General features: G+C 39.9%; 1 long non-coding RNA gene across 1 annotated transcript in view; it reads left to right on the plus strand.

The window, feature by feature from the left end:
* Positions 1 to 26,043, plus strand: part of LOC126428317 (uncharacterized) — a 56,660-nt gene that overhangs the window by 3,085 nt on the left and 27,532 nt on the right. The window lies entirely within an intron of this gene.

Consider the following 26,043-nt stretch of genomic DNA (forward strand, 5'->3'; position numbering starts at 1 on the left):
CCCTCAACCTTAGAAACCACATATACAAAACGCATAAAACAGAAACTTGTGTGGGGCAGAGTTCCATCGACATGATAACTTCGTGAAGGATCACGAAGTCGTATTTTTTCCACATATAATAATAATAAAAAAAAAGGTTCCCTACAACTTCAAATAAAATATCAGTATTAAAGTGGTTGATGCTAGTCAGACTGGAGATTGGTAATTGTCTGTGCTGAACCAGTATCTATTGGAAGATTAAGGCAAGATATAGCATTACTCCAATGTAGCGAATACAGATAACTACGAGTGCATGTCTTATTTGTAAGCTGCCAAAGGAACTTTAAAAATAAAATAAAAAGTTTTTTATATGATAAATGAAAATCAGAGGGCTTAGTGGTTGGATACCTTGTCTAGCAATCCATAGATGTCGACCTTATAATAAGCTAGTGCATTTAGCTTTAATCAGCTTCTCTCTATGGCTTTTAAAGTTATTCAAAATGCAGTTGAATCAGATTCACCTTTGAAGTTCTTTTACTGTACACTAAAATGGGTATGTTATTGTTACTCTCTCTCTCTCTCTCTCTCTCTCTCTCTCTCTCTCTCTCTCTCTACACACGACACAAATTAATACTCACTCAAATACTTATTTGCATCCAACATTTTTATCAGAACTCTTAGCAGAACAGGAAACTGCCTGTGGTTTGCGTTGAGAAACCACTGGAGCTATTCAGGTTCTAAGCCCAACTACACAAGACACCTCAGTACCTACAAGCATCTGGCATGAAAATAATGCAGTGCTCAGGTTATTATTATCACGTAAATGGTTAAACACTGCCAAGTCCCTAAATAGACCCAACACAAGAAGGGATCCAGATTTGGCCATACTGTGCTAGCACATCTGGGCACAAAGTGATGCACTGTAAAACTAAACCAGGAAACAGATTACAATGTAAGCCACAAATTCATATAAAAATATACTTTAGAAAAAAACACCTGTAAAATAGAATTCAACTGGTAACATCAAAAACCATATGCAATGCACAACTGGCACTGAATTAAGAAAATAACAACATTCAATGACTCAGAGCCACTATTGGAGCAGTGTAAACTTACCAGCTCAGTTACTCAATATTCAAAACTTGCTTACTATAAGCATATACCTCTGAATAGTATTCACTGTTACTACATAACCATTTCACTGTCCTTGTAGGCCACCTTTGGTGTGCCTGGAATTTTATTTTATACAGTTTTTATTATTCTACTCATCAAATTCTGTTTTTGACTTCATCGTGTCGTACCAAAACAATACAAGTGAGGTTTTGCAATATGAGTATTCCGGTGGATAAGTAGCAGTATGCTGCCAGATATGTTTGAAGTGTTCATATATGCACTTATTGATGATATCAAGCTGATCCTATACAGAAAGAAGAATACCAGACAGTTTTTCTCAAGGAGGATAGTTTATCGGTGGTACATACCAATTGGCCACGAGGAGAACTTCTGTTGCTTTATTGTAGTGAAATGATTCCAAGAGATTCGGAGAAGTAATTTCAGTCGAGAGAGATTTCTGAGCACAGATTATCCTCTAACATTAATTGGCTCTGAGCACTATGGGACTTAACATCTGAGGTCATCAGTCCCCTAGAACTTAGAACTACTTAAACCTAATTAACCTAAGGATATCACACACATCCATGCCCGAGGCAGGATTCGAACCTGCGACCGTAGCAGTCCCACGGTTCCGGACTGCAGAGCCTAGAACCGCAAGACCATCGCAGCCGGCGAACACTAATTACTGAAGAGAATGTTGCTACATCATGAAGGCTAATAGTGCCATACTGCAAGACAGAGGAATCTTACTGCACGACAGAGGAATGTTACTGCATTACATTCTCATAAAATGAGAAAAGCTTCTGTGTGATACAGGAGGAAATGATACATAATGTATTGTAGTGCAAAGAAATGACAAAAACACTGAGATACATATTTCACTTCATGAACACCACTTTTACAACTGACAAAAATTAGCTAGAGCCACTTGGAAAGCTCTAGTCTAGATGACTAGAAAATTTTAAGAAAAGTGAACAGTAGTGTCATCTCACCTTATTTACTGTCACCATAGTGCACATCAGAAGACAGCACAATTTTCAAACATATTCCTCTCCTAGCTGCCAGCAACCTGTTAGATTTAATCTTCCTCCAAACACCTTGCAATGAGTGATACCCTCTACCTCAAACTGTGACATGGTCAACTTCAGTAGTGATGCAATTTTATTCATTGTTGCTGTAACCACACTTTGTAATGTTTGATAACATGGAAGCTATCTGCCATCATGCGTAAACAAGTTCCCAGAGCAATTGCAATTGGCAGTCTCCTTCCACTGGTTCAATGAAATCGGGCAAATTTTCTTTACGATAAAAGTCAGTACAGACACCTAACGTTAGAAAAATGAGTTTCGTACTAAGAAAGCAGCTGAACCACCTGGCAAACCTACCAACACTGTCCGTATATACTGGAAAGGACTACATAATTGTAATTTTGGAGGCCGTGATTGATGTAATTTTTTCTTCTATTACCTAATGAAAATCCCATACTTCACTTATACTATTACTGGTTTCTCTTGTAATCAACAGTCACCCTCAGACCTAGTGTTACCAAGCTTCTTTAGCACTCTATTGGCTCTTAAGATGACTTGATTACAGCTGAAACTGCTAATAGAATGACTGAACCTTTAATCAACATGTGGTTATATAAAGGATTTGCACACAAGTCTTCACATTGGGGAGCTTTGCAGTCAGTTGATGGCATGCAATCTATCACAAGAATGGAAGACTTCCAGGTTAGTACTATGCCAATGGAGACTCGGTGTTGGTAGTTATGTTGCTCGATCATGAGCATCCACATAGTAAGCAGGTGAAAAACAAGCAAAACAACTCTATGGCACCTTATTACAGTGTAACTGGAAATCGTTCATTTTTTAAATACCCAGGGTAACACTACAATGTGATACAAAATGGAACAAGACTGTGAAACTAGTAGTAAGGCAAATAGAGAACTTAGATTTGTTGTGAGGATTCTGAGTAACTGCAGTGCATCTGTTAATGAAACAACAAACAGTACTGTTCTAGTATATGGCTTTAGTATCTGAGATCTTTATCAATGGGCCAAACAGAAGATGTTGAGGGAATTCAGACATGCCCTTCTAGGATTGTAGCACACCGTACAAATATGTAACAGAAATGAGAGTAATTGGAATGTAGGCAATACTGTAGTTGCAAAACCATGAGAACCTGTATTTGAAGTAGACAGTGTAACCATTCCACAGCCTGTCATGTAGCTCACACATACTCCCTGTATGAATGGAACAGGACAAAGCACACACTAGCACGCACCGTACAGTAGTTGGAGAGTGTCAGTGGTACACGTATCTGTGAACAAGCATGACTGTACCAGTTTGATGGAGGCAGACAGCACATTTATCTTCCTCAGTGAAGATGCAGATGAGTATAGCCGAAACAATTGTCTACTCTTTCTCATCTGCAAGTGGGCACTTAACATCCACAATGTTGGACTGGACGTTAACTTGGCCAGAAATTTTTTATGAGACTCTAGAACAAATGGTGAACATTATTTTGTCAATCCATAGTGACAATGTGTCCATTCACATGGTGGAAATAATGCAAGAATTTCTTGAGGAATTCACCTTTCAACCCAGAAACTGTTTTTTTCAAATTTTCTTCCCTGCTAAAATTTGGAGTTACACACGTTTATTTTTTACAAACCAATAAAATACTTTTGTAGTTGGCAAGGCAGGGAATGCTTATCAGCAGCCCCTGGCTACTGAAGGCTAGGAGGGAAATAAATCACTCCCACAGACCACAAAAGCCAGAGAGGAAACTTGCACAGTAAATCCAGCTGTGATCGGTCTGCCATTATATGGTTGGAAGCATGGAACAAGCTTTGGAAGTAATGGGAAACAACCCTTCTATTCCAAAGGGCTAAGATTTGGTACACTGAATATATAGACACTGACAGGGAAGACGTAGCAAGTGATGGACATGATGAATACATCTACATGTATACTCCACAAGCCACATCGTTGTGTGTGGCAGAGAATACTTTGTGTACCATGCTGTTTTTATATAGGAGAAAACAATATACTGGTTGCCTCTTCCAGGAACGTATGCTTTCTGGACTTCTAACGGTAAACCATACCGTGATGCAAAATGCATCTCTTGCAGCATCTTCCACTGCAGTTGACTGAGCATCTCCATGACACTTTTGCACTTACTAAATGGACTTTTAACAAAATGTCCTACTTTTCTTGGGATCTCCTACCATTCAGATCTGTTAGAGATCGCAGACTCACTGGCAATATTCGAGTGTTGGTCGAACTAGTGTTTCGGAAGCTACCTCCTTTGTTAAGGTACTACATTTGCTGAAGAGACTGGATATTCTAGGGTTGTCAGAAACCTGATGGAAAGGTTAGAGGCCAGAAATGAGTTCCATTCATCTGTAAAGAATTCGCGTTAGTATTTTGCAGCTGTGACTTATTAAACTGATAGTTCGGTAATTTTCACATCTGTCAACACTTGCTTTCTTTGGGTATTTTGCCTGTCTCATATATCTTGCTCACCAGATGGTAATGTCAGGACTGGCTCTCCCAAGGTCGTCAGTAGTTCTAATGGAATGTTGTCTACTCCCGGGGCCTTGTTTCTACTCAGGTCTTTCAGTGCTCTGTCAAACTCTTCATGCAGTATCGTATCTCCCATTTCATCTTCATCTACATCCTCTTCCATTTCCATAATATTGTCCTCAAGTACTTTGCCCTTGTATAGACCCTCTACATACTCCTTCCACCTTTCTGCTTTCCCTTCTTTGCTTAGAACTGGGTTTCCATCTGAGCTCTTGATATTCATACAAGTCGTTCTCTTTTCTCCAAAGGTCTCTTTAATTTTCCTGTAGGCAGTTCAACCTGGTTATTGCTACAGTTTACCGATCACCATCCGGGAATTTTGAACTTTTCTTAAACAAAATGGAGTTATTGCTAAATAAAGTAAATAAAATGGATTGTGGTTTTTTTAATCTGTGGTGACTTCAATATGATTTCCTCACAAATAGTGGAAATAGGGAGACCATTTTCAACCTTGCAACATCCTACAATTTAAAGGCTGAAGTAAAAGCAGCTACCCGAGTAACAGAAACTTGCCAAACAGCTCTTGATCAGTTTCTAGTCAAGAAGAGTTTACACAACACCTCACTAAAAATTTTCAATGCAGGTTTTAGTGACCATCTTGCTCAAATATTAAGCATAAAAGTACAAGGCAGTATTATTAACAACATGTCTTTCAGAACAGCATATCGAAGTTATAATCAGCATAATGTAAACTACTTCAACAACTTATTACTGAAAGAAAAATGGCCAGGAGTGTACAAAATGAACGATATAAATGAAAAATTCAACACTTTCATTGATGCATTAACTCATTTCTTTGAACTTGCATTTCCACTGAAAACATTAACCATACGGGGGAACTCAAGAACAAACAGCTGGATCACAAAGGGAATAAGGGTTTCATGCCAGAAGAAAAGACAGTTTCATGAAATATGCAACTCAAAAAATTCCTCACCTGAAGTATGCGCATACTATAAAAAATACTCCAAAATATTAAGAAAAGTAATAAAAGCAGCAAAAATAATGCATAATGATGAAATCATTTATAATTCAGCTAACAAATCAAAGGCTATCTGGAGCGTTATAAAAAAAGAATGTGGAGAATACAGACAATCTTGCAAAAATATAACACTATCACATAAAAATAAAAAAAGTAACAAACCCCTTAGAAGTAGCCAACACATTTAACACCTTTTTCACAGGTGTTGCTAATAATATGTTACAATCAAACTTTAAGAGCACCCAGGCAAACGAGTAAAAAATAAGTGCATGTAGAGGATCAATGTACATCAGTTCTGTTTCACAAGATGAAGTAGCTAAAGCAATAAAAGGACTAAAAAATTCCAAATCAGCAGGTATTGATGGTATACCTGCAACAATGTTAAAGAAGAGCGCATCAAACCTAATTGAAGTACTCACACACTTATGTGACTGCTCACTTCAGGCAGGCACTTTCCCAAATGTGTTGAAAACATCAAAAGTTATCCCTGTATATGAAAAAGGGGATAAAGACAATGTAACTAACTACAGACCCATCACAATTTCCTCCAGCATCTCTAAAGTACTGGAAAAAGTTATATATGACAAACTTATGAAATTTATAAATAAAAACAGCATCCTATGTAATGAATAACATGGATTCAGAAATAAGAGGTCAACGACAACTGCATCAATTCCATCCTAAACCTGATGGACAAAAAACAGGAAACAATGGGAGTATTTATTGACTAGTCAAAAGCTTTTGACATGGTGGACCATAAAATTCTGCTATCAAAGCTTGAAAGATATGGTATTCGAGGTCTGTCCAATAAGTGGATCAGTTCCTTCCTGACTAATTGTAAGCAGGCAGTGTGCATCAAGCACACAAATATTGAACTAAAAAATGTATCTAATCACTTATCTGACTATAAACAAATTAAACGCGGTGTACCCCAATGATCAGTAATGGGGTTCCTTCTGTACATAAATGATTTAACCTTAAATGTTGATGCACACAAATTAATCATATTTGCAGATGACACCATGATTCTACTAAAAGGTGATGACAATGAACAGTTACAGCAGACAGTAAACACGGTCACGAAACAACTTAGCAGCTAGGCACAGAGTAATCAGCTTGTAATGAACAGTAAGAAAACCATTGCTCGAAAATTCCACAATGCTCCTAACGAGGACACGTTTATCCCATCAGTCTCTATCAATGACGGACCAGTTGGTAACAATACTGAAACCAAATTCTTAGTACTTTGGCTTCAGAGTAACATCAGATCGAATAAGCATATTGAATATCTCAATGCAGAACTTAGCAAAACATGTTACCTTCTTTGTTCATTAAAAATGTAGTGAGAAAACAGTATTGAATGCATATCATGCGTACTTTCATTCTCGTCTTAGATATGGGGTCACCTTCCGGGGAAACTCTAAAACAGCTAATAGCACTTTTAAACTACAAAAAAGGGCCATTAGAATCTTGTTTGGGTGCAACCCTAGAGACTCTTGTAAACCCCTGTTTAAGAAATCTGCTATTCCTCCATTACCATGTGTATACATTAAGGAAACCCTTCTGTTCTTTAAATTAAATGTAATAGGTAAGGACTGGATACTGCAAAAAAAACTGTGATGTACATGATCACTTTACCAGACAAAACAGAAACTTACATACAACTCACATCAGCACAGCACTGTGCCAAAAAGGTACTTTTCACATGGGAGTTAAGCTTTATAACAAACTTCCTGAAAACATGAAAGCTATCACAAAGGTCAATACATTTGGAAAATCTCTAAAGTCATATTTACAGCATCACTGCTTTTACTCCATTGAAGAATATTTAAATTTATGAAATGTGTTATATAAATACTTACGTGTAAAGTGTATTATTGTAACCTTAAATATGTATGCCTTGAAATGACTTTCAGCCTGTATATTTATAACTTGACTTGTCCAATGTCTTATGCATAAGCTGCTATGTAGACAACAGGACCAATAAAAAATACAATACAATGCCCCTAGTGGGATAAGCCTCTACATCCTTACATTTGTCCTCTAGCCATCCCTGCTTAGCCATTTTGCACTTCCTGTCGATCTCATTTTTGAGACGTTTGTATTCCTTTTTGCCTGCTTCATTTACTGCATTTTTATATTTTCTCCTTTCATCAATTAAATTCAATATTTCTTCTGTTACCCAAGGATTTCTACTAGACCTCGTCTTCCTACCTACTTGATCCTCTGCTGCCTTCACTACTTCATCCCTCAGAGCTACCCATTCTTCTTCTACTGTATTTCTTTCCCCCATTCCTGTCAATTGTTCCCTTGTGCTCTCCCTGAAACTCTGTACAACCTCTGGTTTAGTCAGTTTATCCAGCTCCAATCTCCTTAAATTCCCACCTTTTTGCAGTTTCTTCAGTTTTTTGTTCTTCCTGCCACTGAACTTCACTAATTCACACTATATGTAACTTTAACCTATCCATTTCCCTTTTTAAATTTTCTAACCTACCTGCCCGATTAAGGGATCTGACAATTCACACTCCGATCTGTAGAACCCCAGTTTTCTTTCTCCTGATAACGACGTCCTCTTGAGTAGTCCCACCCGGAGATCCGAATGGGGAACTATTTTACCTTTTATCCAAGAGGACGCCATCATCATTTAACCATACAGTGAAGCTGCATGCCCTCGGGAAAAATTACGGCTGTAGTTTCCCCTTGCTTTCAGCCGTTCGCAGTACCGGCACACCAAGGCCGTTGTGGTTAGTGTTACAAGGCCAGATGAGTCAATCATCCAGACTGTTGCCCCTGCAACTACTGAAAAGGCTGCTGCCCCTCTTCAGGAACCACGCGTTTGTCTGGCCTCTCAACAGATACCCCTCCGTTGTGGCTACCTGTAGTGCTGAGGCACGCAAGCTTCCCCACCAACGGCAAGGTCCATGAATGGTTCATGGGAGGATTAAATTTATAACAGTCTTTAAAAAAGTTACAGAAATAAAGTATGAGCTACACAACTCGCTTTTAGCCCATAAAAATAAGTTACCATGACCAGAACACCACACACACAGTGTGCTATTTGGTCGCATTGTGATAACAGTGACATTGCTCTGTGCCCAGTTTTCATATGACACAGCACATGTTTTTCCTCAGTGTAGGTGAAATAAACAAGACTACAACAGCTTAGTTTGCATTGGACAAAATTTGTACATTTTCGTCTGAGGTATAGATTAAAGTGTGGAACTTATTGGGAATGGGATGAGGAGTTCCGCTTTATGCAAGACACCTTTTTTCTTTTGTTTCACCCATACATGTTTCAGCACTTTTGTGCTATCATCAGTGGGTTCTATTTTTATTTTTAACTTACATTATATTATTGTCCTCTTGTTTTGGTAGCTGTTATGCTACACAATATACAACATGTCATAGTTTTGAAGTTGTGGTACGTTTTCCTGTTTTGTTGGCGAAGTAAATGGGCTTACTTCTTTGCCTGTGTTCGTGTGGTAATGCAGTTTTTCGATTACTCAAAACGTAGGCGGAGTTTTCGCTGCCATTACAACACATAATGGCAGCGAAAACTCCGCCTACGTTTTGAGTAATCGAAAAACTGCATTATCACACAAACACAGGCAAAGAAGTAAGCCCATTTACTTCGCCAACAAAACAGGAAAACGTACCACAACTTCGAAACTATGACCTGTTGTATATTGTGTAGCATAACAAGAGGACAATAATATAATGTAAGTTAAAAATAAAAATAAAACCCACTGATGATAGCACAAAAGTGCTGAAACATGTATGGGTGAAACAAAAGAAAAAAGGTGTCTTGCATAAGGCGGAACTCCTCATCCCATTTTCTTAGCAAGCGCGGAGACAACAAGAAGAACTGCACCACAAGATGATTATTGTGGAACTTATTTATGACGTCACTCTTCCTCCAATGAATACATTCACAATTGTTACACTTCTTTGTATAATTTTTGTTCTGCAGCCTCCACTTTCTCACAAAACACAGCTTTGTTGAAGGCTATCTGATCCCAAAAATGTATCATTTTTGCCCTGTGAGTACTACTGTAAAACACTCAGCTTCTGTACTAAGTCACGACTAGTCTTGCACTCCTGCATACTTCAGTAAGAGAGAACAAGTAGCAAGCAACTGCAGCCACCATTCACAAACTTGTCATAGTGGCAGAACTGCAGCAGGAAGGAAGGACGTATATGATGTGACAGTGGTGACTCAATTTGTTAAGTATGCAACCTGCAACTTTAGACTCATACTTGCTCTGTTTCTGAGCTCTAGGAAGGAGGGAAATTGAGGAGTGGATATAGACTGTACTGGAGTGGGAAGAGGAGGAAAAAAGACATCTAGGAGGAGGGTTGAAAGAGTTGTTGAAGGCAGTAAGTGACAGAATGAGTATCATCGAGAGTTAAACTGAAAGGGTTGGATCTGGAAATTATGCACATATGTACACTACAGGTTGTATGTTCTGTTAAAGAGGGAGGAGGACTTTAAAAAAGAAATGCAGAGACACTTAACTGAACAGAAGATTATGACAATGGAAGAACTAAATGCATACAAGAGCACGGAAAAAGAATTGTATAGGTAATAGAAGAGAGAAAATTGTTAGACTTTTTACAATGAATGGTTTAGCAGTCACCAACATTTGGTTTAAGAAGAAAGAAAGTCCTGCTGATTTTTTGTGAAAGGCAGAATTTGAGCAGGTATACTTTTACATCTACATCTGTACTCCACAAAACCACCGTGAGATGCATGGCAAAGGCTACGTCCCATTGTACCAGTTACTATGGTTTCTTCCTGTTCCATTCATGTATGGACTGTGGGAAGAATGAATGCCTCTATGTGTGCAGTAATTATTCTAATCTTATACTCATGATCTGTGTATGAGCAAAATGTAGAGGGTTGTAGTATATGCCTAGAGCAATCATATTAAGCCAGTTCTTGAAACTTTGTTAATACACTTTCTTGAGCTAGTGTACGTCTGTCTTCGAGAGAGTGCCACTTCAGTTCCTCCAGTATCTCTGTGACATTATCCCACGGAGTATTTTCAAAATCCCCTTTTAGTACTATCAAGTACTGGTCCCACACACTTGAGCAATATTCTACAATACACCAAAGTCTATCACCTGCTTTACAGATGAATGAACCAATCTTATCATTCCATCCAATGACATACAGACCATGTACACCTTCATACCCTCTGCAGACACAATGAAACTAATTGAAGAAAACTAACTAACATACAATGAACTACCTGCGGACAATATTAATAAAATAACTAAAACCCTCTAAGCAATAACATTCCAAAATTACTTCAAATTTGCAAAGGAATTTTACTCACAAGAAGACAGGCTTCCAATGAAATCCCCAATTTCAGGAACACTTATAAAAATACTCATCAACCACATACAAAACACAATCTTTGATACAATTATCACAAAGAAAGGATACAAAATTGTGTACTGGTACAGATATGTGGACAGTATAATCTATATGGTAGATGAATCGACAGAGAAAATTGGTAAACTTCATACAGATAAAAACAACATACATAAAAGTATTCAGTTCACAATGGGAAAAGAAAGACACAAAAGCAAATACATTTCTTGAATATAACAATAAACACACATTTGACATCTTCAGAAAGCCAACAGCCACAGACATAATTATACAGGCATCATCCAATGTTGTTGTTGTTGTTGTGGTCTTCAGTCCTAAGACTGGTTTGATGCAGCTCTCCATGCTACTCTATCATGTGCAAGCTTCTTCATCTCCCAGTACCTACTGCAGCCTACATCCTTCTGAATCTGCTTAGAGTATTCATCCCTTGGTCTCCCTCTGCGATTTTTACCCTCCATGCTGCCCTCCAGTACCAAATTGGTGATCCCTTGATGCCTCAGAACATGTCCTACCAACCAATCCCTTCTTCTAGTCAAGTTGTGCCACAAACTCCTCTTCTCCCCAATTCTATTCAATACCTCCTCATTAGTTATGTGATCTACCCATCTAACCTTCAGCATTCTTCTGTAGCACCATATTTCGAAAGCTTGTATTCTCTTCTTGTCCAAACTAGTTATCGTCCATGTTTCACTTCCATACATGGCTACACTCCATACAAATACTTTCAGAGACGACTTCCTGACACTTAAATCAATGCTCGATGTTAACAAATTTCTCTTCTTCAGAAACTCTTTCCTTGCCATTGCCAGTCTACATTTTATATCCTCTCTACTTCGACCATCATCAGTTATTTTTCTCCCCAAATAGCAAAACTCCTTTACTACTTTAAGTGTCTCATTTCCTAATCTAATTCCCTCAGAATCACCTGACTTAATTAGACTACATTCCATTATCCTCATTTTGCTTTTGTTGATGTTCATCTTATATCCTCCTTTCAAGACACTATCCATTCCGTTCTACTGCTCCTCCAAGTCCTTTGCTGTCTCTGACAGAATTACAATGTCATTGGCAAACCTCAAAGTTTTTATGACTTCTCCATGGATTTTAATGCCTACTCCGAACTTTTCTTTTGTTTCCTTTACTGCTTGCTCAATATACAGATTGAATAGCATCGGGGAGAGGCTACAACCCTGTCTCACTCCCTTCCCAACCACTGCTTCCCTTTTATGTCCCTCGACTCTTATAACTGCCATCTGGTTTCTGTACAAATTGTAAATAGCCTTTCGCTCCCTGTATTTTACCCCTGCCACCTTCAGGGTTTGAAAGAGGGTATTCCAGTCAACATTGTCAAAAGCTTTCTCTAAGTCTACAAATGCTAGAAACATAGGTTTGCCTTTCCTTGATCTTTCTTCTAAGATAAGTCGTAGGGTCAGTATTGCCTCACATGTTCCAACATTTCTACGGAATACAAACTGATCTTCCCCGAGGACAGCTTCTACCAGTTTTTCCATTCATCTATAAAGAAGTCGCATTAGTATTTTGCAGCTGTGACTTATTAAACTGATAGTTCATTAATTTTCACATCTGTCAATACCTGCTTTGTTTGGGATTGGAATTACTATATTCTTCTTAAAGTCTGAGGGAATTTCGCCTGTCTCATACATCTTGCTCGCCAGATGGTAGAGTTCTGTTAGGCCTGGCTCTCCCAAGGCTGTCGGTAGTACTAATGGAATGTTGCCTACTCCTGGGGCCTTGTTTCGACTCAGGTCTTTCAGTGCTCTGTCAAACTCTTCACGCAGTATCATATCTCCCATTTCATCTTCATCTGCCTCATCTTCCATTTCCATAATATTGTCCTCAAGAACATCGCCCCTGCATAGACCATCTATATACTCCTTCCACCTTTCTGCTTTCCCTTCTTTGCTTAGAACTGGGTTTCCATCTGAACTCTTGATATTCATACAAGGGGCTCTCTTTTCTCCAAAGGTCTCTTTAATTTTCCTGTAGGCAATATCCATCTTACCCCTTATGAGATAAGCCTCAACATCCTTACATTTGTCCTCTAACCATCCCTGCTTAGCCATTTTGCACTTCCTGTCGATCTCATTTTTGAGACATTAGTATTCGTTTTTGCCTGCTTCACTTACTGCATTTTTGTATTTTCTCCTTTCATCAATTAAATCAGTATCTCTTCTGTTACCCAAGGATTTCTACTAGCCCTCGTCTTTTTACGTACTTGATCCTCTGCTGTCTTCACTGTTTCATTCCTCAAAGCTAACCGTTCTTCTTCTACTGTGTTTCTTTACCCCATTCCTGTCAATTGATCCCTTTTGCTCTCCCTGAAACTCTGTACAACCTCTGGTTCTTTCAGTTTATCCAGGTCCCATCTCCTTAAATTCCAGCCTTTTTGCAGTTTCTTCAGTTTTAATCTACAGTTAATAACCAACAGATTGTGGTCAAAGTCCACATCTGACCCTGGAAATGTCTAACAATTTAAAATCTAGTTCCTAAATCTCTGTCTTACCATTATATAATCTATCTGAAATCTTTTAGTATCCCCAGGTTTCTTCCATGCATACAACCTTTTTTCATGATTCTTGAACCAAGTGTTAGCTATGATTAAGTTATGCTCTGCGCAAAATTCTTCCAGGCGGCTTCCTCTTTCATTTCTTAGCCCCAATCCATATTCACCTACTACGTTTCCTTCTCTTCCTTTTCCTACTCTCGAATTCCAGTCACCCATGACTATTAAATTTTTGTCTTCCTTCACTATCTGACTAATTTCTTTTATCCCATCATACATTTCATCAATTTCTTCATCATCTGCAGAGCTAGTTGGCATATAAACTTGTACTACTGTAGTAGGCGTGGGCTTCGTGTCTTATCTTGGCCAAAATAATGCGTTCACTATGCTGTTTGTAGTAGCTTACCCGCACTCCTATGTTTTATTCATTATTAAACCTACTCCTGCATTACCCCTATTTGATTTTGTATTTATAACCCTGTATTCACCTGACCAAAAGTCTTGTTCCTTCTGCCACCGAACTTCACTAATTCCCACTATATCTAACTTTAACCTATCCATTTCCCTTTTTAAATTTTCTAACCTAACTGCCCGATTAAGGGATCTGACATTCCACGCTCCGATCCATAGAATGCCAGTTTTCTTTCTCTTGATAACGACGTCCTCTTGAGTAGTCCCCGCAAAATCAAAAATTAGCGGCCCTACGACACATGTTACAGAGACTAAATAACATCCCACTCAGCAAAAAAAACTACGAAACAGAATAACAAATAGTACAAGTCATAGCGACAAACAATGTATACAACACCCTTATAATACAAAACCTCAACCAAAAAATTGAAACACAACTAAAGAAAAATCAAAAAAAGTGGAGAACACAAACACTGAAGAACCCCACAGACATTACAGCACACACAGAAACACACAACACTCATGACATAACAGGAAAAAGGTACAAACACAAAGCAACTCACAAGATAGCAAATATACTAAAGGAACAGCGATTACACTTAGCATACAGAACAAGAAATACACTCCAATCACATTTACAAACAAGAGACAAACTAGGTAAATACCAAGGAGCATGTATTTACCAGCTAGAGAGCCAAGAATGTAAATCAGTATATCTGGAGATGACAAGCAGGAACTTCAAAACTAGATATAAAGAACATATAAGAAGTTGGAACTATGAAAATAGCCATTCTACGTTCACCGAAAACGTGATAAAACATGAATGTGACACGACTGTTAGCAGATTGAATAATCACAATGAAAAGCTCCTGACATAGCAAGAAAACTTTCACATACAAAGACCCATTGCAATGGAAAAGAAGGTACTCAATGGCCAAATCAATATAAGCAATAACTCTCTGGTCATGCTAGCCATCAAAACAATAACAAACAGAAATATACCCAGGATAAATAATTAATGAATCTCATTCTCTCCTTCCCCCCCCCCCCCCCCCCCCCACCCACCCACCCACACACACACTTATATATATTAAAAACAACAACAACAACAACACACACACACAAAACAAATGAAAAATATCAAACCAGAACACAAACAAAAGACAAACACCACAACAACAGTTGGCAACACTACACACATGGGGACACACACATGTTGATAACAAAATGGAAAGTGCAAGTGACATATGCGATGTGACAAATGTGGGTCAAAGAATGTGAGAAATCGGCCAGCTGGAATACGGAAATTAACGAATACATCTCCAGGACCACACATGAGTTAACAATGCTGGAAATCGTAACAAACATCGAACGATAAGTTCACATTATGAACTTTGTGCTACAAAAGTTGATTTTAACCTAAAAAAACAAGAGAAAGACACAACAAAACGTAATATAGCAGCATATGATATCTCCCACATAATACATTTATTGTATCTATGAAAGGAAACGTGTATTACAGTCCACTGATGATGCTTCCCAAATACATGAAGCAAAACACATATGGCAATAAACAAACTGCCTTCAGTTAGTTGCATAGACAGTACTTACCTCCAAGAATTTAAAGCAACTAAAGGAAAGATGGAAAATAGAAAAAATGACAATTTAGTTGAATATTTATGCAGCTTCTTTGAGACAGTACTTCATTACAGATAACTCCATCATTTGCAAAAAAGGCTGATGTTACTATTAATATTGTGTGCAAGATCATTAATATACAACATCAACAGCTAGGGTCCCAACACACTTCCCTGGGGCACACCCAAAGTTACTTCTACATCCGACATTGACTCTCCATCCAGGATAACATGCCGTGCCCTCCCTACCAAAATGTCCTCGATCCAGTCACAAATTCGACTCGATATCTAATACGATCGTACTTTTGACAATAAGCGTAGGTGCAGTACTGCATCGTACGCCTTTTGTAAATCGAGAAACACTGCTTCTACCTAGTTGCCTTCGTCCAAAGCTTTCAGTGCGTCACATGAGAAAAGTGCAAGTTGGGTTTCACGAGATCAATGTTTTCTAAATCCAAACTGGTTGGTATTGAGGAGGTCATTATGTTCAAGATACTGTATTATGTTTGAGCTCAGAATATGTTCTAAGATTCTACAACAAATTGATGTCAGTGTTAATGGACGTTTGTTTTGTAGATCACTTCTACTATCCTTCTTGTAGACGGGTGTGACTTACGCCTTTTTCCAAGAGCGCTCCTGCTCCGTGTGTCTCATTTGGAACTGTATAACAGTTTCATAAGAATTGAGCGAGGGCACGAGTGCAGCTTGCTCTAAATGTGGAAAGATATGACTTAATGCATACGAATAGGAAATAAAAGTTCTGTAATGTTTGAACACAGTATTAGTGATGCTATGCTCGACACCATCACGGTGTCAAACATCTAGCTGTAATGTTGCAAAGTGAAGGGAAATGCAACAAGCAGATATGGTCAGTTGTAGAGAAGACGAAAGCTTGACTCTGGTTTATTGGAAGAACTACTGTAAAGTGTAGCTCATTCTCGAGTACAGCTTTGTGTGTGTGTGTGTGTGTGTGTGTGTGTGTGTGTGTGTGTGTGTGTTTTGTTTGGAGCTTACAGGCACTCAGTTCAATGGTGAGGTTATCAGCATCCTTACACTCATCAAAACAAACTAATGTTGATGAAAATATCAAAAATTGCATACCACACAATCACTCTGTCTCACATGCATTGAAATAAGAGAGAAAGATAAATGTAGCTATACGTGAAGTTAAAGACACAAGTATAACAACAAAGGAGCTAAAAGAAAGGCACAAGGAAATGTTACTGGTCGACCACTTACAAGAAAAATGGGTGAGCCAGTCATACTGTTAACACATTAAACATTAAATCTATCTCCCTGAAATCTTGGGAAAATTTTTGGACAGTTCACAAAACTTTAAACTCGAACCACATTTGTCTGAATGTTACTTAAAATAGAGGGCCAACCCGTCGAAAAATCCACTGCAGCATGCTGGCCGGAAAATATAACACGGTCCAATAAAATGTGGCAAACAGTGGTCTGTACACCACAAGTGCCACACATCCTCTCACCAGAACGAGAAGCCACACTTTGTAGGGCTGTGGCATATCTGAAATTGAGGAGGAGGACCTCATCCCATCGATGTGGCTGGAAGGAGCTATGCTGCGGCCACTTTGTGGGATTTTCTGGACGGAGCTTATTGCCTGACTTCCAGCCACTCACCTTCCCACTAACGCAAAGCTCTGAATCTTAACAGTGAGGGTACAGCATGCGAGGAGATGGCACACTGAAATAACCGAGGGTGACTACACGCCTCCTCGGCTGCTAGATCCACCCTTTCATTCCCCACAATACCCGTGTGCCCCGGTACCCGGCAGAAAGATACCTCCTTCCTCAGTCGTCGTAGTTGGAGGAGGACGTCACAGGTATTCTGGACTACTTTATCTGTGGGCACAAAAATTGTAGAGAGTGAAGGGGACTCGGAGAGTCAGGACAGACAAGAAATTTAGTACTGGAAGAATGTGTCATCTGCTCCAGTGCCCGCAAGATTGCATTTAATTCTGCACCTAAGACAGTAAAGTCTCGAGGAAGTCGGACCTCGAGGCCGCGATCCGGGAAAATGACAGAACAACTAGTGGTGTCCCCTTCATTTAGACCTGTCCGTAAAGACAGCTACACACTTGTGGTGCTCATATAAAATGCCAGAAAATATCACAAAAACAGATGCAGGCGTGCAATCTCTCCTGTACTGCCCTTAATAGAAAATCACCCCGAGCCTCTGCAGTAACCGTAGCAGTCTTGTTGTTGTTGTGGTCTTCAGTCCTGAGACTGGTTTGATGCAGCCTACATCCCTCTGAATCTGCGTAGTGTATTCATCTCTTGGTCTCCCTCTACGATTTTTACCCTCCACCCTGCCCTCCAGTACTAAATTGGTGATCCCTTGATGCCTCAGAACATGTCTTACCAACCGATCCCTTCTTCTAGTCAAGTTGTGGCACAAACTCCTCTTCTCCCCAATTCTATTCAATACCTCCTCATTAGTTATATGATCTACCAATCTAATCTTCAGCATTCTTCTGTAGCACCCCATTTCGAAAGCTTCTATTCTCTTCTTGTCTAAACTATGTTTCACTTCCATACATGGCTACACTCCATACAAATACTTTCAGAAACGACTTCCTGACACTTAAATCAATACTTGATGTTAAAAAATCTCTCTTCTTCAGAAACACTTTCCTTGCCATTGCCAGTCTACATTTTATATCCTCTCTACTTCGACCATCATCAGTTATTTTGCTCCCCAAATAGCAAAATTCCTTTATTACTTTAAGTGTCTTATTTCCTAATCTAATACCTGCACATTACCCGACTTAATTTGATTACAGTCCATTATCCTCGTTTTGGTTTTGCTTTTGTTGATGTTCATCTTATACCCTCCTTTCAAGACACTGTCCATTCCGTTCAACTGCTCTTCCAAGTCCTTTGCTGTCTCTGACAGAATTACAATGTCATCAGCGAACCTCAAAGTTTTTATTTCTTCTCCATGGATTTTAATACCTACTCCGAACTTTTCTTTCATTTCCTTTACTGCTTGCTCATATACGGATTGAATAGCATTGGGGGAAAGGCTACAACCCTGTCTCACTCCCTTCCTAACCACTGCTTCCCTTTCGTGCCCCTCGACTCTTATAACTGCCATCTGGTTTCTGTACAAATTGTAAATAGCCTTTCGCTCCCTATATTTTACCGCTGCTACCTTTAGAATTTGAAAGAGAGTATTCCAGTCAACGTTGTCAAAAGCTTTCTCTAAGTCTACAAATACTAGAAACATAGGCTTGACTTCCCTTAATCTTTCTTCTAAGATAGCAGTAGGTGGTTCAAACCACCGATTAGTGGCCGTACGTTCTCCTACCGTACGACTCCAGCACCCGCTGCACGTGGATTGCAAGTGGCAGTGTTGCTCACGGACAATTGGAGAAGAGGCATTCCAAAAGTGGACGAGCAACAGTGCGGTATGTAGGTGAATTGGGATCTGTCAGGAACTTGCACGCACGATGCACCCCGAGGAGCTGCCGCCGGACGGTGAGTGGTGGTTCCCCGGGCTGGGTACGGGGCTGGTCCTGTGAGCACCTGTGGGGAGCCTCCAGTCCCCCCACGGTGGACGGCGTCAGAGTCCAGCCACGAATGCACAAAATCCCTATAAAACTGGAGCAGACACGCCCTGTCCGCTGAGGCTAAGCCACTCGACGATATTCGGTGGCTTCGAGAATCTGGCTTTCCGGTCTCGCAGGTGCAGTAGCCGCGACAGTTCGAAGTCAGAAATGAGGCCCAGAAACCTCACTCACTTCTTAAAATGTAACTGTAATAATAATAATAATAATAATAATAATGGTTTATTTGTCCATAATAACTTTTACAGTTTTGGACATAGTCAGTCAGTACATACATGAACAATAATAATAGTTTAGTAGTAGAAATAAAGTACATACAACATTAAAAATCCTTCATGGAGTACAAACATTTAGCAATTAACAGCTGCTTTAATTTTATTTTAAATATGTTTCCTTTTAACATCTTTATGGTATTTGGCAGTCTGTTGTAAAAAAATCTTCCAGCAGAAAATGGATTATGATCGGTTGCTTTTTTATTTCTGAATTTATAGATTTGTCTTAAGACTGGTGACGCTATTATGCTAGAAAGGTGTTTTAGCAGGTAGGTATTACACGAGATTTTTTTTACACGTGTAGCTGATGTGCTCCTTCTGTGTGAGATGTTCATCAACTATAATACCCAGGAATTTATGTTTATCAATTGTTTCAATTGATAACTCTGGCTCAGTATCCACTTGTCTTGATTTGTAATTTAGCATAAACTCCATTAGAATTGTCTTTTCCTTATTTAATGCCAATTTATTTTTAGTCATATATTCTGTGATGAGGCTAGTGTTCTTCATATTATTTTGCACTGCTAGCTGTTTTGTAGGGACCCAGCTTATGAAGGAGGTGCCCACTTTCGCACACACAGCAGTGTTTATCCACAGTTCCACACTCTGTCTAGTGCAGCAGATTATATACAAAAGCCTTCCTCAAGAACCCTCAGTACTGACGAAAAATATATCAAAAAATCTCTACAGCAGACAGAAAAACGTGGCACAAGCCTATAGTAATATGTATAGATTACGTCCACAAAGGATGAAATTTGTGGACTGAACAGTTGAGCAAATCAGTCACTCAGTCGTCACATTCTGTGAATCCCATCACGACGGGGAGCCTTCGGACATGTGGAACGAGAAGTTACACGAGCAGCCACTGCAGGCTACTTCTGTTCTGTATACAGACAAATAATTACAGCTAATACTAATCTACTCACATTGTCACCTGCAAGAATTACCTCTAGGTTTCTTTATAATGTAACTCTATAGATAAAAAAAATCTACTCACCAAGTGGTGGCAGGAGAAAACGTGTTAAGGTTCAACAGGTGTGCAAGCTTTCAGAGGCTGTGGCCCTTTCTTCTGATAGAAGGGTTGAAAAGGAGGTAAGAGGAAAAGGACTGGCAAGGTTTAGGAAATTGGGAGAGTTTGGAAAAGTCGCTCGGAACCCCAGGTTACGGGAGTCTTACCGAGCAGGATGAGAAGGAAAGACAGACCGTTGGGGACTGTATCCGACAAGATTTCAAATACTGAGAGCTCAAAGCTGGAAGATAGAGTAATGACCGTACAGAGATTGCTGACCAAACATTGTGCACGAGTTGATAAGAGTGGAAAGCTATGTCCATTGTACGTGATAGATACGGGAGGGGGGATCGAGGCTGCAAAAAACAGACGTGTCAGATAATAAAAGATTTAGAAAACTAAAAGGGAGTGAAGAAAGGAATAGTTATGATAAGAAATGCTGAGACTGAAGAAATTAACGTAAATTAAGACCGGGTAGGCGGCGAGAACCGAGGACACGTAATGCCAGTTCCCACCTGTGGAGTTCTGAGAATCTCGAGTCCGAGGGAAGAATCCAGCTCAGTTCGTGACTGTCAGGTCGTAGAGAATGATCTGCGACAGGATATAGTGTGTTGCCAGCGTACACTTACCGTGTATGCACAATCGTCCTAACTGATAACTTGGTGGTACTCATACCAATGTGAAAGACCCGACAGCATTTACAAAATAGCTGGTATACAACGTGTGTCATTTCACGGGTGGCTCTTCCTTCAACAGTTTATGGTTTGCCAGTTACAGGGCTAATACAGTATATGTGATGCTAGAGGGTGCACGGGGCAAGTTTTACAGTGGGGTCGGTCGCAGGGACCGGAGCCACAGGATAGGGAAACGGTTGCAGAAGCACCGTAGGATCCGATAAGGATATTGCGGAGATTGGGAGGGCAACAAAAAGCTACTCTAGGTGTGGTGGACCAAATGTTGGACAGAATGTCCCTCATTTCAGGGCACGATTTAAGGAAGCCACAGCCTTGCCTTGCTCTAGTACCTGATTAATACATTTAAGTCCAGGATAATACTACGTAATAGATGTACTTCTTAGCTGCCTTTCATATGGATCAGATGAGACGGTGCAGCAAATCTGCTTTTGAACTAGACTAATGGGGTAACTATATCCAGTGAATGCTGAGTGGTAATGGTGGTGTACTGCTGTAAAGAGAGTTTGTCTGAACAAATACATTTGCCTCAAATGCCAAGGTCGTACGGGAGGGAAAGTACGACACAGAAAGGATCGCAGCTATCACAGTGTAAGTACTGCTGTTAGTACATTTAATGTGAACAGAAGTTTGTAGCTTACCCGTGGTGAGGGTGAGGTGGACATCAAGGAGAGTGGCATCGCATTTGAAATAGGGCCATATGAAATTTAGTTGCAAAAATGTATTTAGAGATTCCAAAAAGATTAACAGGTTAGCACCATCGTCAGTCCATATTGCAACAATATTATTAATGTAGCTAAACTAAAGCAGTGGCTGAAGGTTTATATAAAAACAAAGATGATGTAACTTACCAAACGAAAGCGTTGGTATGTTGATAGACACACAAACAAACACAAACACACACACAAAATTCAAGCTTTCGCAACCCACGGTTGCTTCATCAGGAAAGAGGGAAGGAGGGAAGGAGAGGGTAAAGACGAAAGGATGTGGGTTTTAAGGGAGAGGGTAAGGAGTCATTCCAATCCCGGGAGTGGAAAGACTTACCTTAGGGGGAAAAAAGGACAGGTATACACTCGCGCGCACACACACACACACACACACACACACACACACACACATCCATCCGCACATATACAGACACAAGCAGACATTTGTAAAGGCAAAGACTTTGGGCAGAGATGTCAGTCGAGGCGGAAGTACAGAGGCAAAGATGTTGTCGAATGACAGATGAGGTATGAGAAACGGAAACTTGAAATTAGCGGAGGTTGAGGCCTGGTGGGTAATGGGAAGAGAGGATATACTGAAGGGCAAGTACCCATCTCCGGAGTTCTGACAGGTTGGTGTTAGTGGGAAGTATCCAGATAACCCGGACGGTGTAACACTGTGCCGAGATGTGCTGGCCGTGCACCAAGGCATGTTTAGCCACAGGGTGATCCTCATTGCCAACAAACACTGTCTGCCTGTGTCCATTCATGCGAATGGACAGTTCGTTGCCGGTCATTCCCACATACAAAGCTTCACAGTGTAGGCAGGTCAGTTGGTGAATCACGTGGGTGCTTTCACACGTGGCTCTGCCTTTGATCGTGTACACCTCCCGGGTTACAGGACTGGATTAGGTGGTGGTGGGAGGGAGCACGAGACAGGTTTTACACCGGGGGCGGTTACAAGGGTAGGAGCCAGAGGGTAGGGAAGGTGGTTTGGGGATTTCATAGGGATGAACTGAGAGGTTACGAAGGTTAGGTGGACGGCGGAAAGACACTCTTGGTGGAGTGGGGAGGATTTCGTGAAGGATGGATCTCATTTCAGGGCAGGATTTGAGGAAGTCGTATCCCTGCTGGAGAGCACATTCAGAGTCTGGTCCAGTCCCGGAAAGTATCCTGTCACAAGTGGGGCACTTTTGGGGTTCTGGGTTTGAGGGGGTGACGAATATATATATATATATATATATATATATATATATATATATATATATATATATATATATATATATATACGAAAGGATGTGGGTTTTAAGGGAGAGGGTAAGGAGTCATTCCAATCCCGGGAGCGGAAAGACATACAGACACAAGCATGTGCGTGTGTGCGAGTGTATACCTGTCCTTTTTTCCCCCTAAGGTAAGTCTTTCCGCTCCCGGGATTGGAATGACTCCTTACCCTCTCCCTTAAAACCCACTTCCTTTCGTCTTCCCCTCTCCTTCCCTCTTTCCTGATGAGGCAACAGTTTGTTGCGAAAGCTTGAATTTTGTGTGTGTGTTTGTGTTTGTTTGTGTGTCTATCGACCTGCCAGCACTTTTGTTCGGTAAGTCACCTCATCTTTGTTTTTATATATAATTTTTCCCACGTGGAATGTTTCCTTCCATTATATTGATATATATATATATATAGAGAGAGAGAGAGAGGAGGGAGAGAGAGAGAGAGAGAGAGAGAGAGAGAGAGAGAGAGAGAGAAACATTCCACGCGGGAAAATATATTTAAAAACAAAGATGATGTGATTTACCATACGAAAGCGCTGGCAGGTCTATAGAAACACAAACAGACACATACATACACACAAAATTCAAGCCACTCCACCGCAAGGCCTTTGTCCTCATGCTGCTGAACTGCTGTTTTCATTCCGTATTTCAACCTATGTATGTATGTATGTGTCTGTTTGTGTTTCTATCGACCTGCCAGCGCTTTCGTATGGTAAGTAAATCATCTTTGTTTTTATATATATAAGCCTGCTCCAAGCAACTCATCAGAAGGTTGGCATAGGAAGGAGCCATCCAGGTTCTCATAGTCAGACCGCTCATCTGTTTGTATGTCTGCCCCCTCAAAAGATAAAGCACTTTTTGGCAAGTATAAAGTTGATTAAGGTCAGCAGGAAGGATCCATAAGTTTGGAATCGTGGGGCTGATTGTACGAGGGAGTTGGCATCAATGCTGACAAAGCTGTACTTTTTTGTCTGTCTTCAGTCCAAAGACTGGTTTGATGCGGCTCTCCACCCTACAGTAGAGCTGCATGCTATTCACAGTACATAACAGATACGCTCCACTGTGACTCCAGCTGCAATACGCTATCTGTATTACTGAGGCACATAAGCCGCTCCACCACAAGGCCCTTGTCCTTTGTCCTCATGCTGCTGAACTGTTGTTTTCATTCAGTATTTCAACCTATGCATACATGTGACATATACAGGCTACTGGTACGTTTAAGTCTGTTTGAAATGAACATTACTCTTACCTGGAATTTACATTCCACAGTCCAAATATTCTAGTAATTATAGAAGGAGTGGCTAGGAGTGTACTGTTTTACTTTGCTTTTGAATATCTGGAAACTTCTAATTTACTATATGAAGCAGGCCGGCAAGGTATTAAAGTCTTTCATGCCAAAACATCAATCTACATTCTGAGCCCTAAAAACGCAACTTAAATGGAATTTATTTTTACATGTAATATTTACTTCTAAATTTCTCAGTTCCTCCTAATTTCACTCTTGTTATTAATCATAAATACCATTACAAAGTAAACATATAGGCACAAATGAATTCCAAGGCTTCTGCAGGATGTTCAGTTATTAGCTTTAGACAGTAGTCTTTAACAGCACACTTCAGTAAAATAAATATTTTATTGGCAAGATGATAATGAAATAATTGCTGGGTCTAATTTCTTTGAATGTTTATATTGTCTCTTAATTTTTTCTCCAAATTTAGTAATTTTTATCCATCCTTGATGGGACAGTTCTGAAACAAACTTCACAAAAAGTCAAAGACACAGAATAAAAGTAAAAGATGGATACAAGAAAGCAAAACACTAGTACTATGCAGCACCAAACAATTACGAGCTAATAACCGAGATCGTGGTCACGGTGACATTCACAGATAAATACCAGGTGTTTCAAAATCAATATAGGGGTTATAAGGCATTGTTGCATTTATTCCTTTCAACTTACAATTATAAATAACACATAAAATGAAAGAGCAGCTTAAAAAGTGTTTCTTATAAGCGTTTGATGTGAGCACCCTCCGTCACACAACACACGTCGTGACACTAGACAAGTTCTTGTCAAACCTTGATCAGAGAGTCTGGAGTAATTGTTGCAAAATTGTTTTAGTCTCAAATTAGGTAGGTCAGCCAGTAGCAGAGGCATACGCACGTGATCCTTTACGAACTTCCAAAGGTAAAAATCGTACGGCATTAGGTTGGGTGAATGTGGAGGACACGTAAGATAAGCTCCGCCATCTGGCCCCTTGCAGCCAATCGAGCATGCGGGTACAGCATTGTTTAATCGATTGTGTACCGAGTTAAGCCAGGATGTTGGCATGCCGTCTTGCTGCCAGAGAAATTGCTGTGGTTCACCTCCTTCCAATTGAGGAAAGAGCTGTGGTTCTAGAGCAGTAAGATAAGAAAGACCAGTCACAATTGCTTCACTGAATAAGTAAGGTCCATTCATTTTAAGCCGGGATACAGCACAATAAACACAATTTAAGGGAGTCTAGTTGAAACTGTACCATCTTGTGGGGATTTGCTGACCCCCAGATGCAGACATTGCACATGTTCACATTAGCACTTAGGTGATACGTCAATTCATTACTGATTCAGAAAATCATCATATTTGATCACTTGCCATCTTTTCTACTACCAGTTTCTACCAGAAGACAAAGGAAACAGGACATGCACATGCATACAAACAAACAAAACTGTTGGAGTAGCTCTTTCATGTGATTAGCCATGTTAGATTTGTACGTAAAATCGAACTTTTGATAACTTCCTCTGTTGTCATCATCCGTAGTTGTCTTGGGGCTATGTGGCACCGTGTATCTATTAATTTTACTGTTCATTTAAAAGTCCCAAAATTTGTATCCCTAGGCATT

This window comes from Schistocerca serialis, chromosome 12 (assembly GCF_023864345.2).
Source record: "Schistocerca serialis cubense isolate TAMUIC-IGC-003099 chromosome 12, iqSchSeri2.2, whole genome shotgun sequence".
NCBI classification, from domain to species: domain Eukaryota; kingdom Metazoa; phylum Arthropoda; class Insecta; order Orthoptera; family Acrididae; genus Schistocerca; species Schistocerca serialis.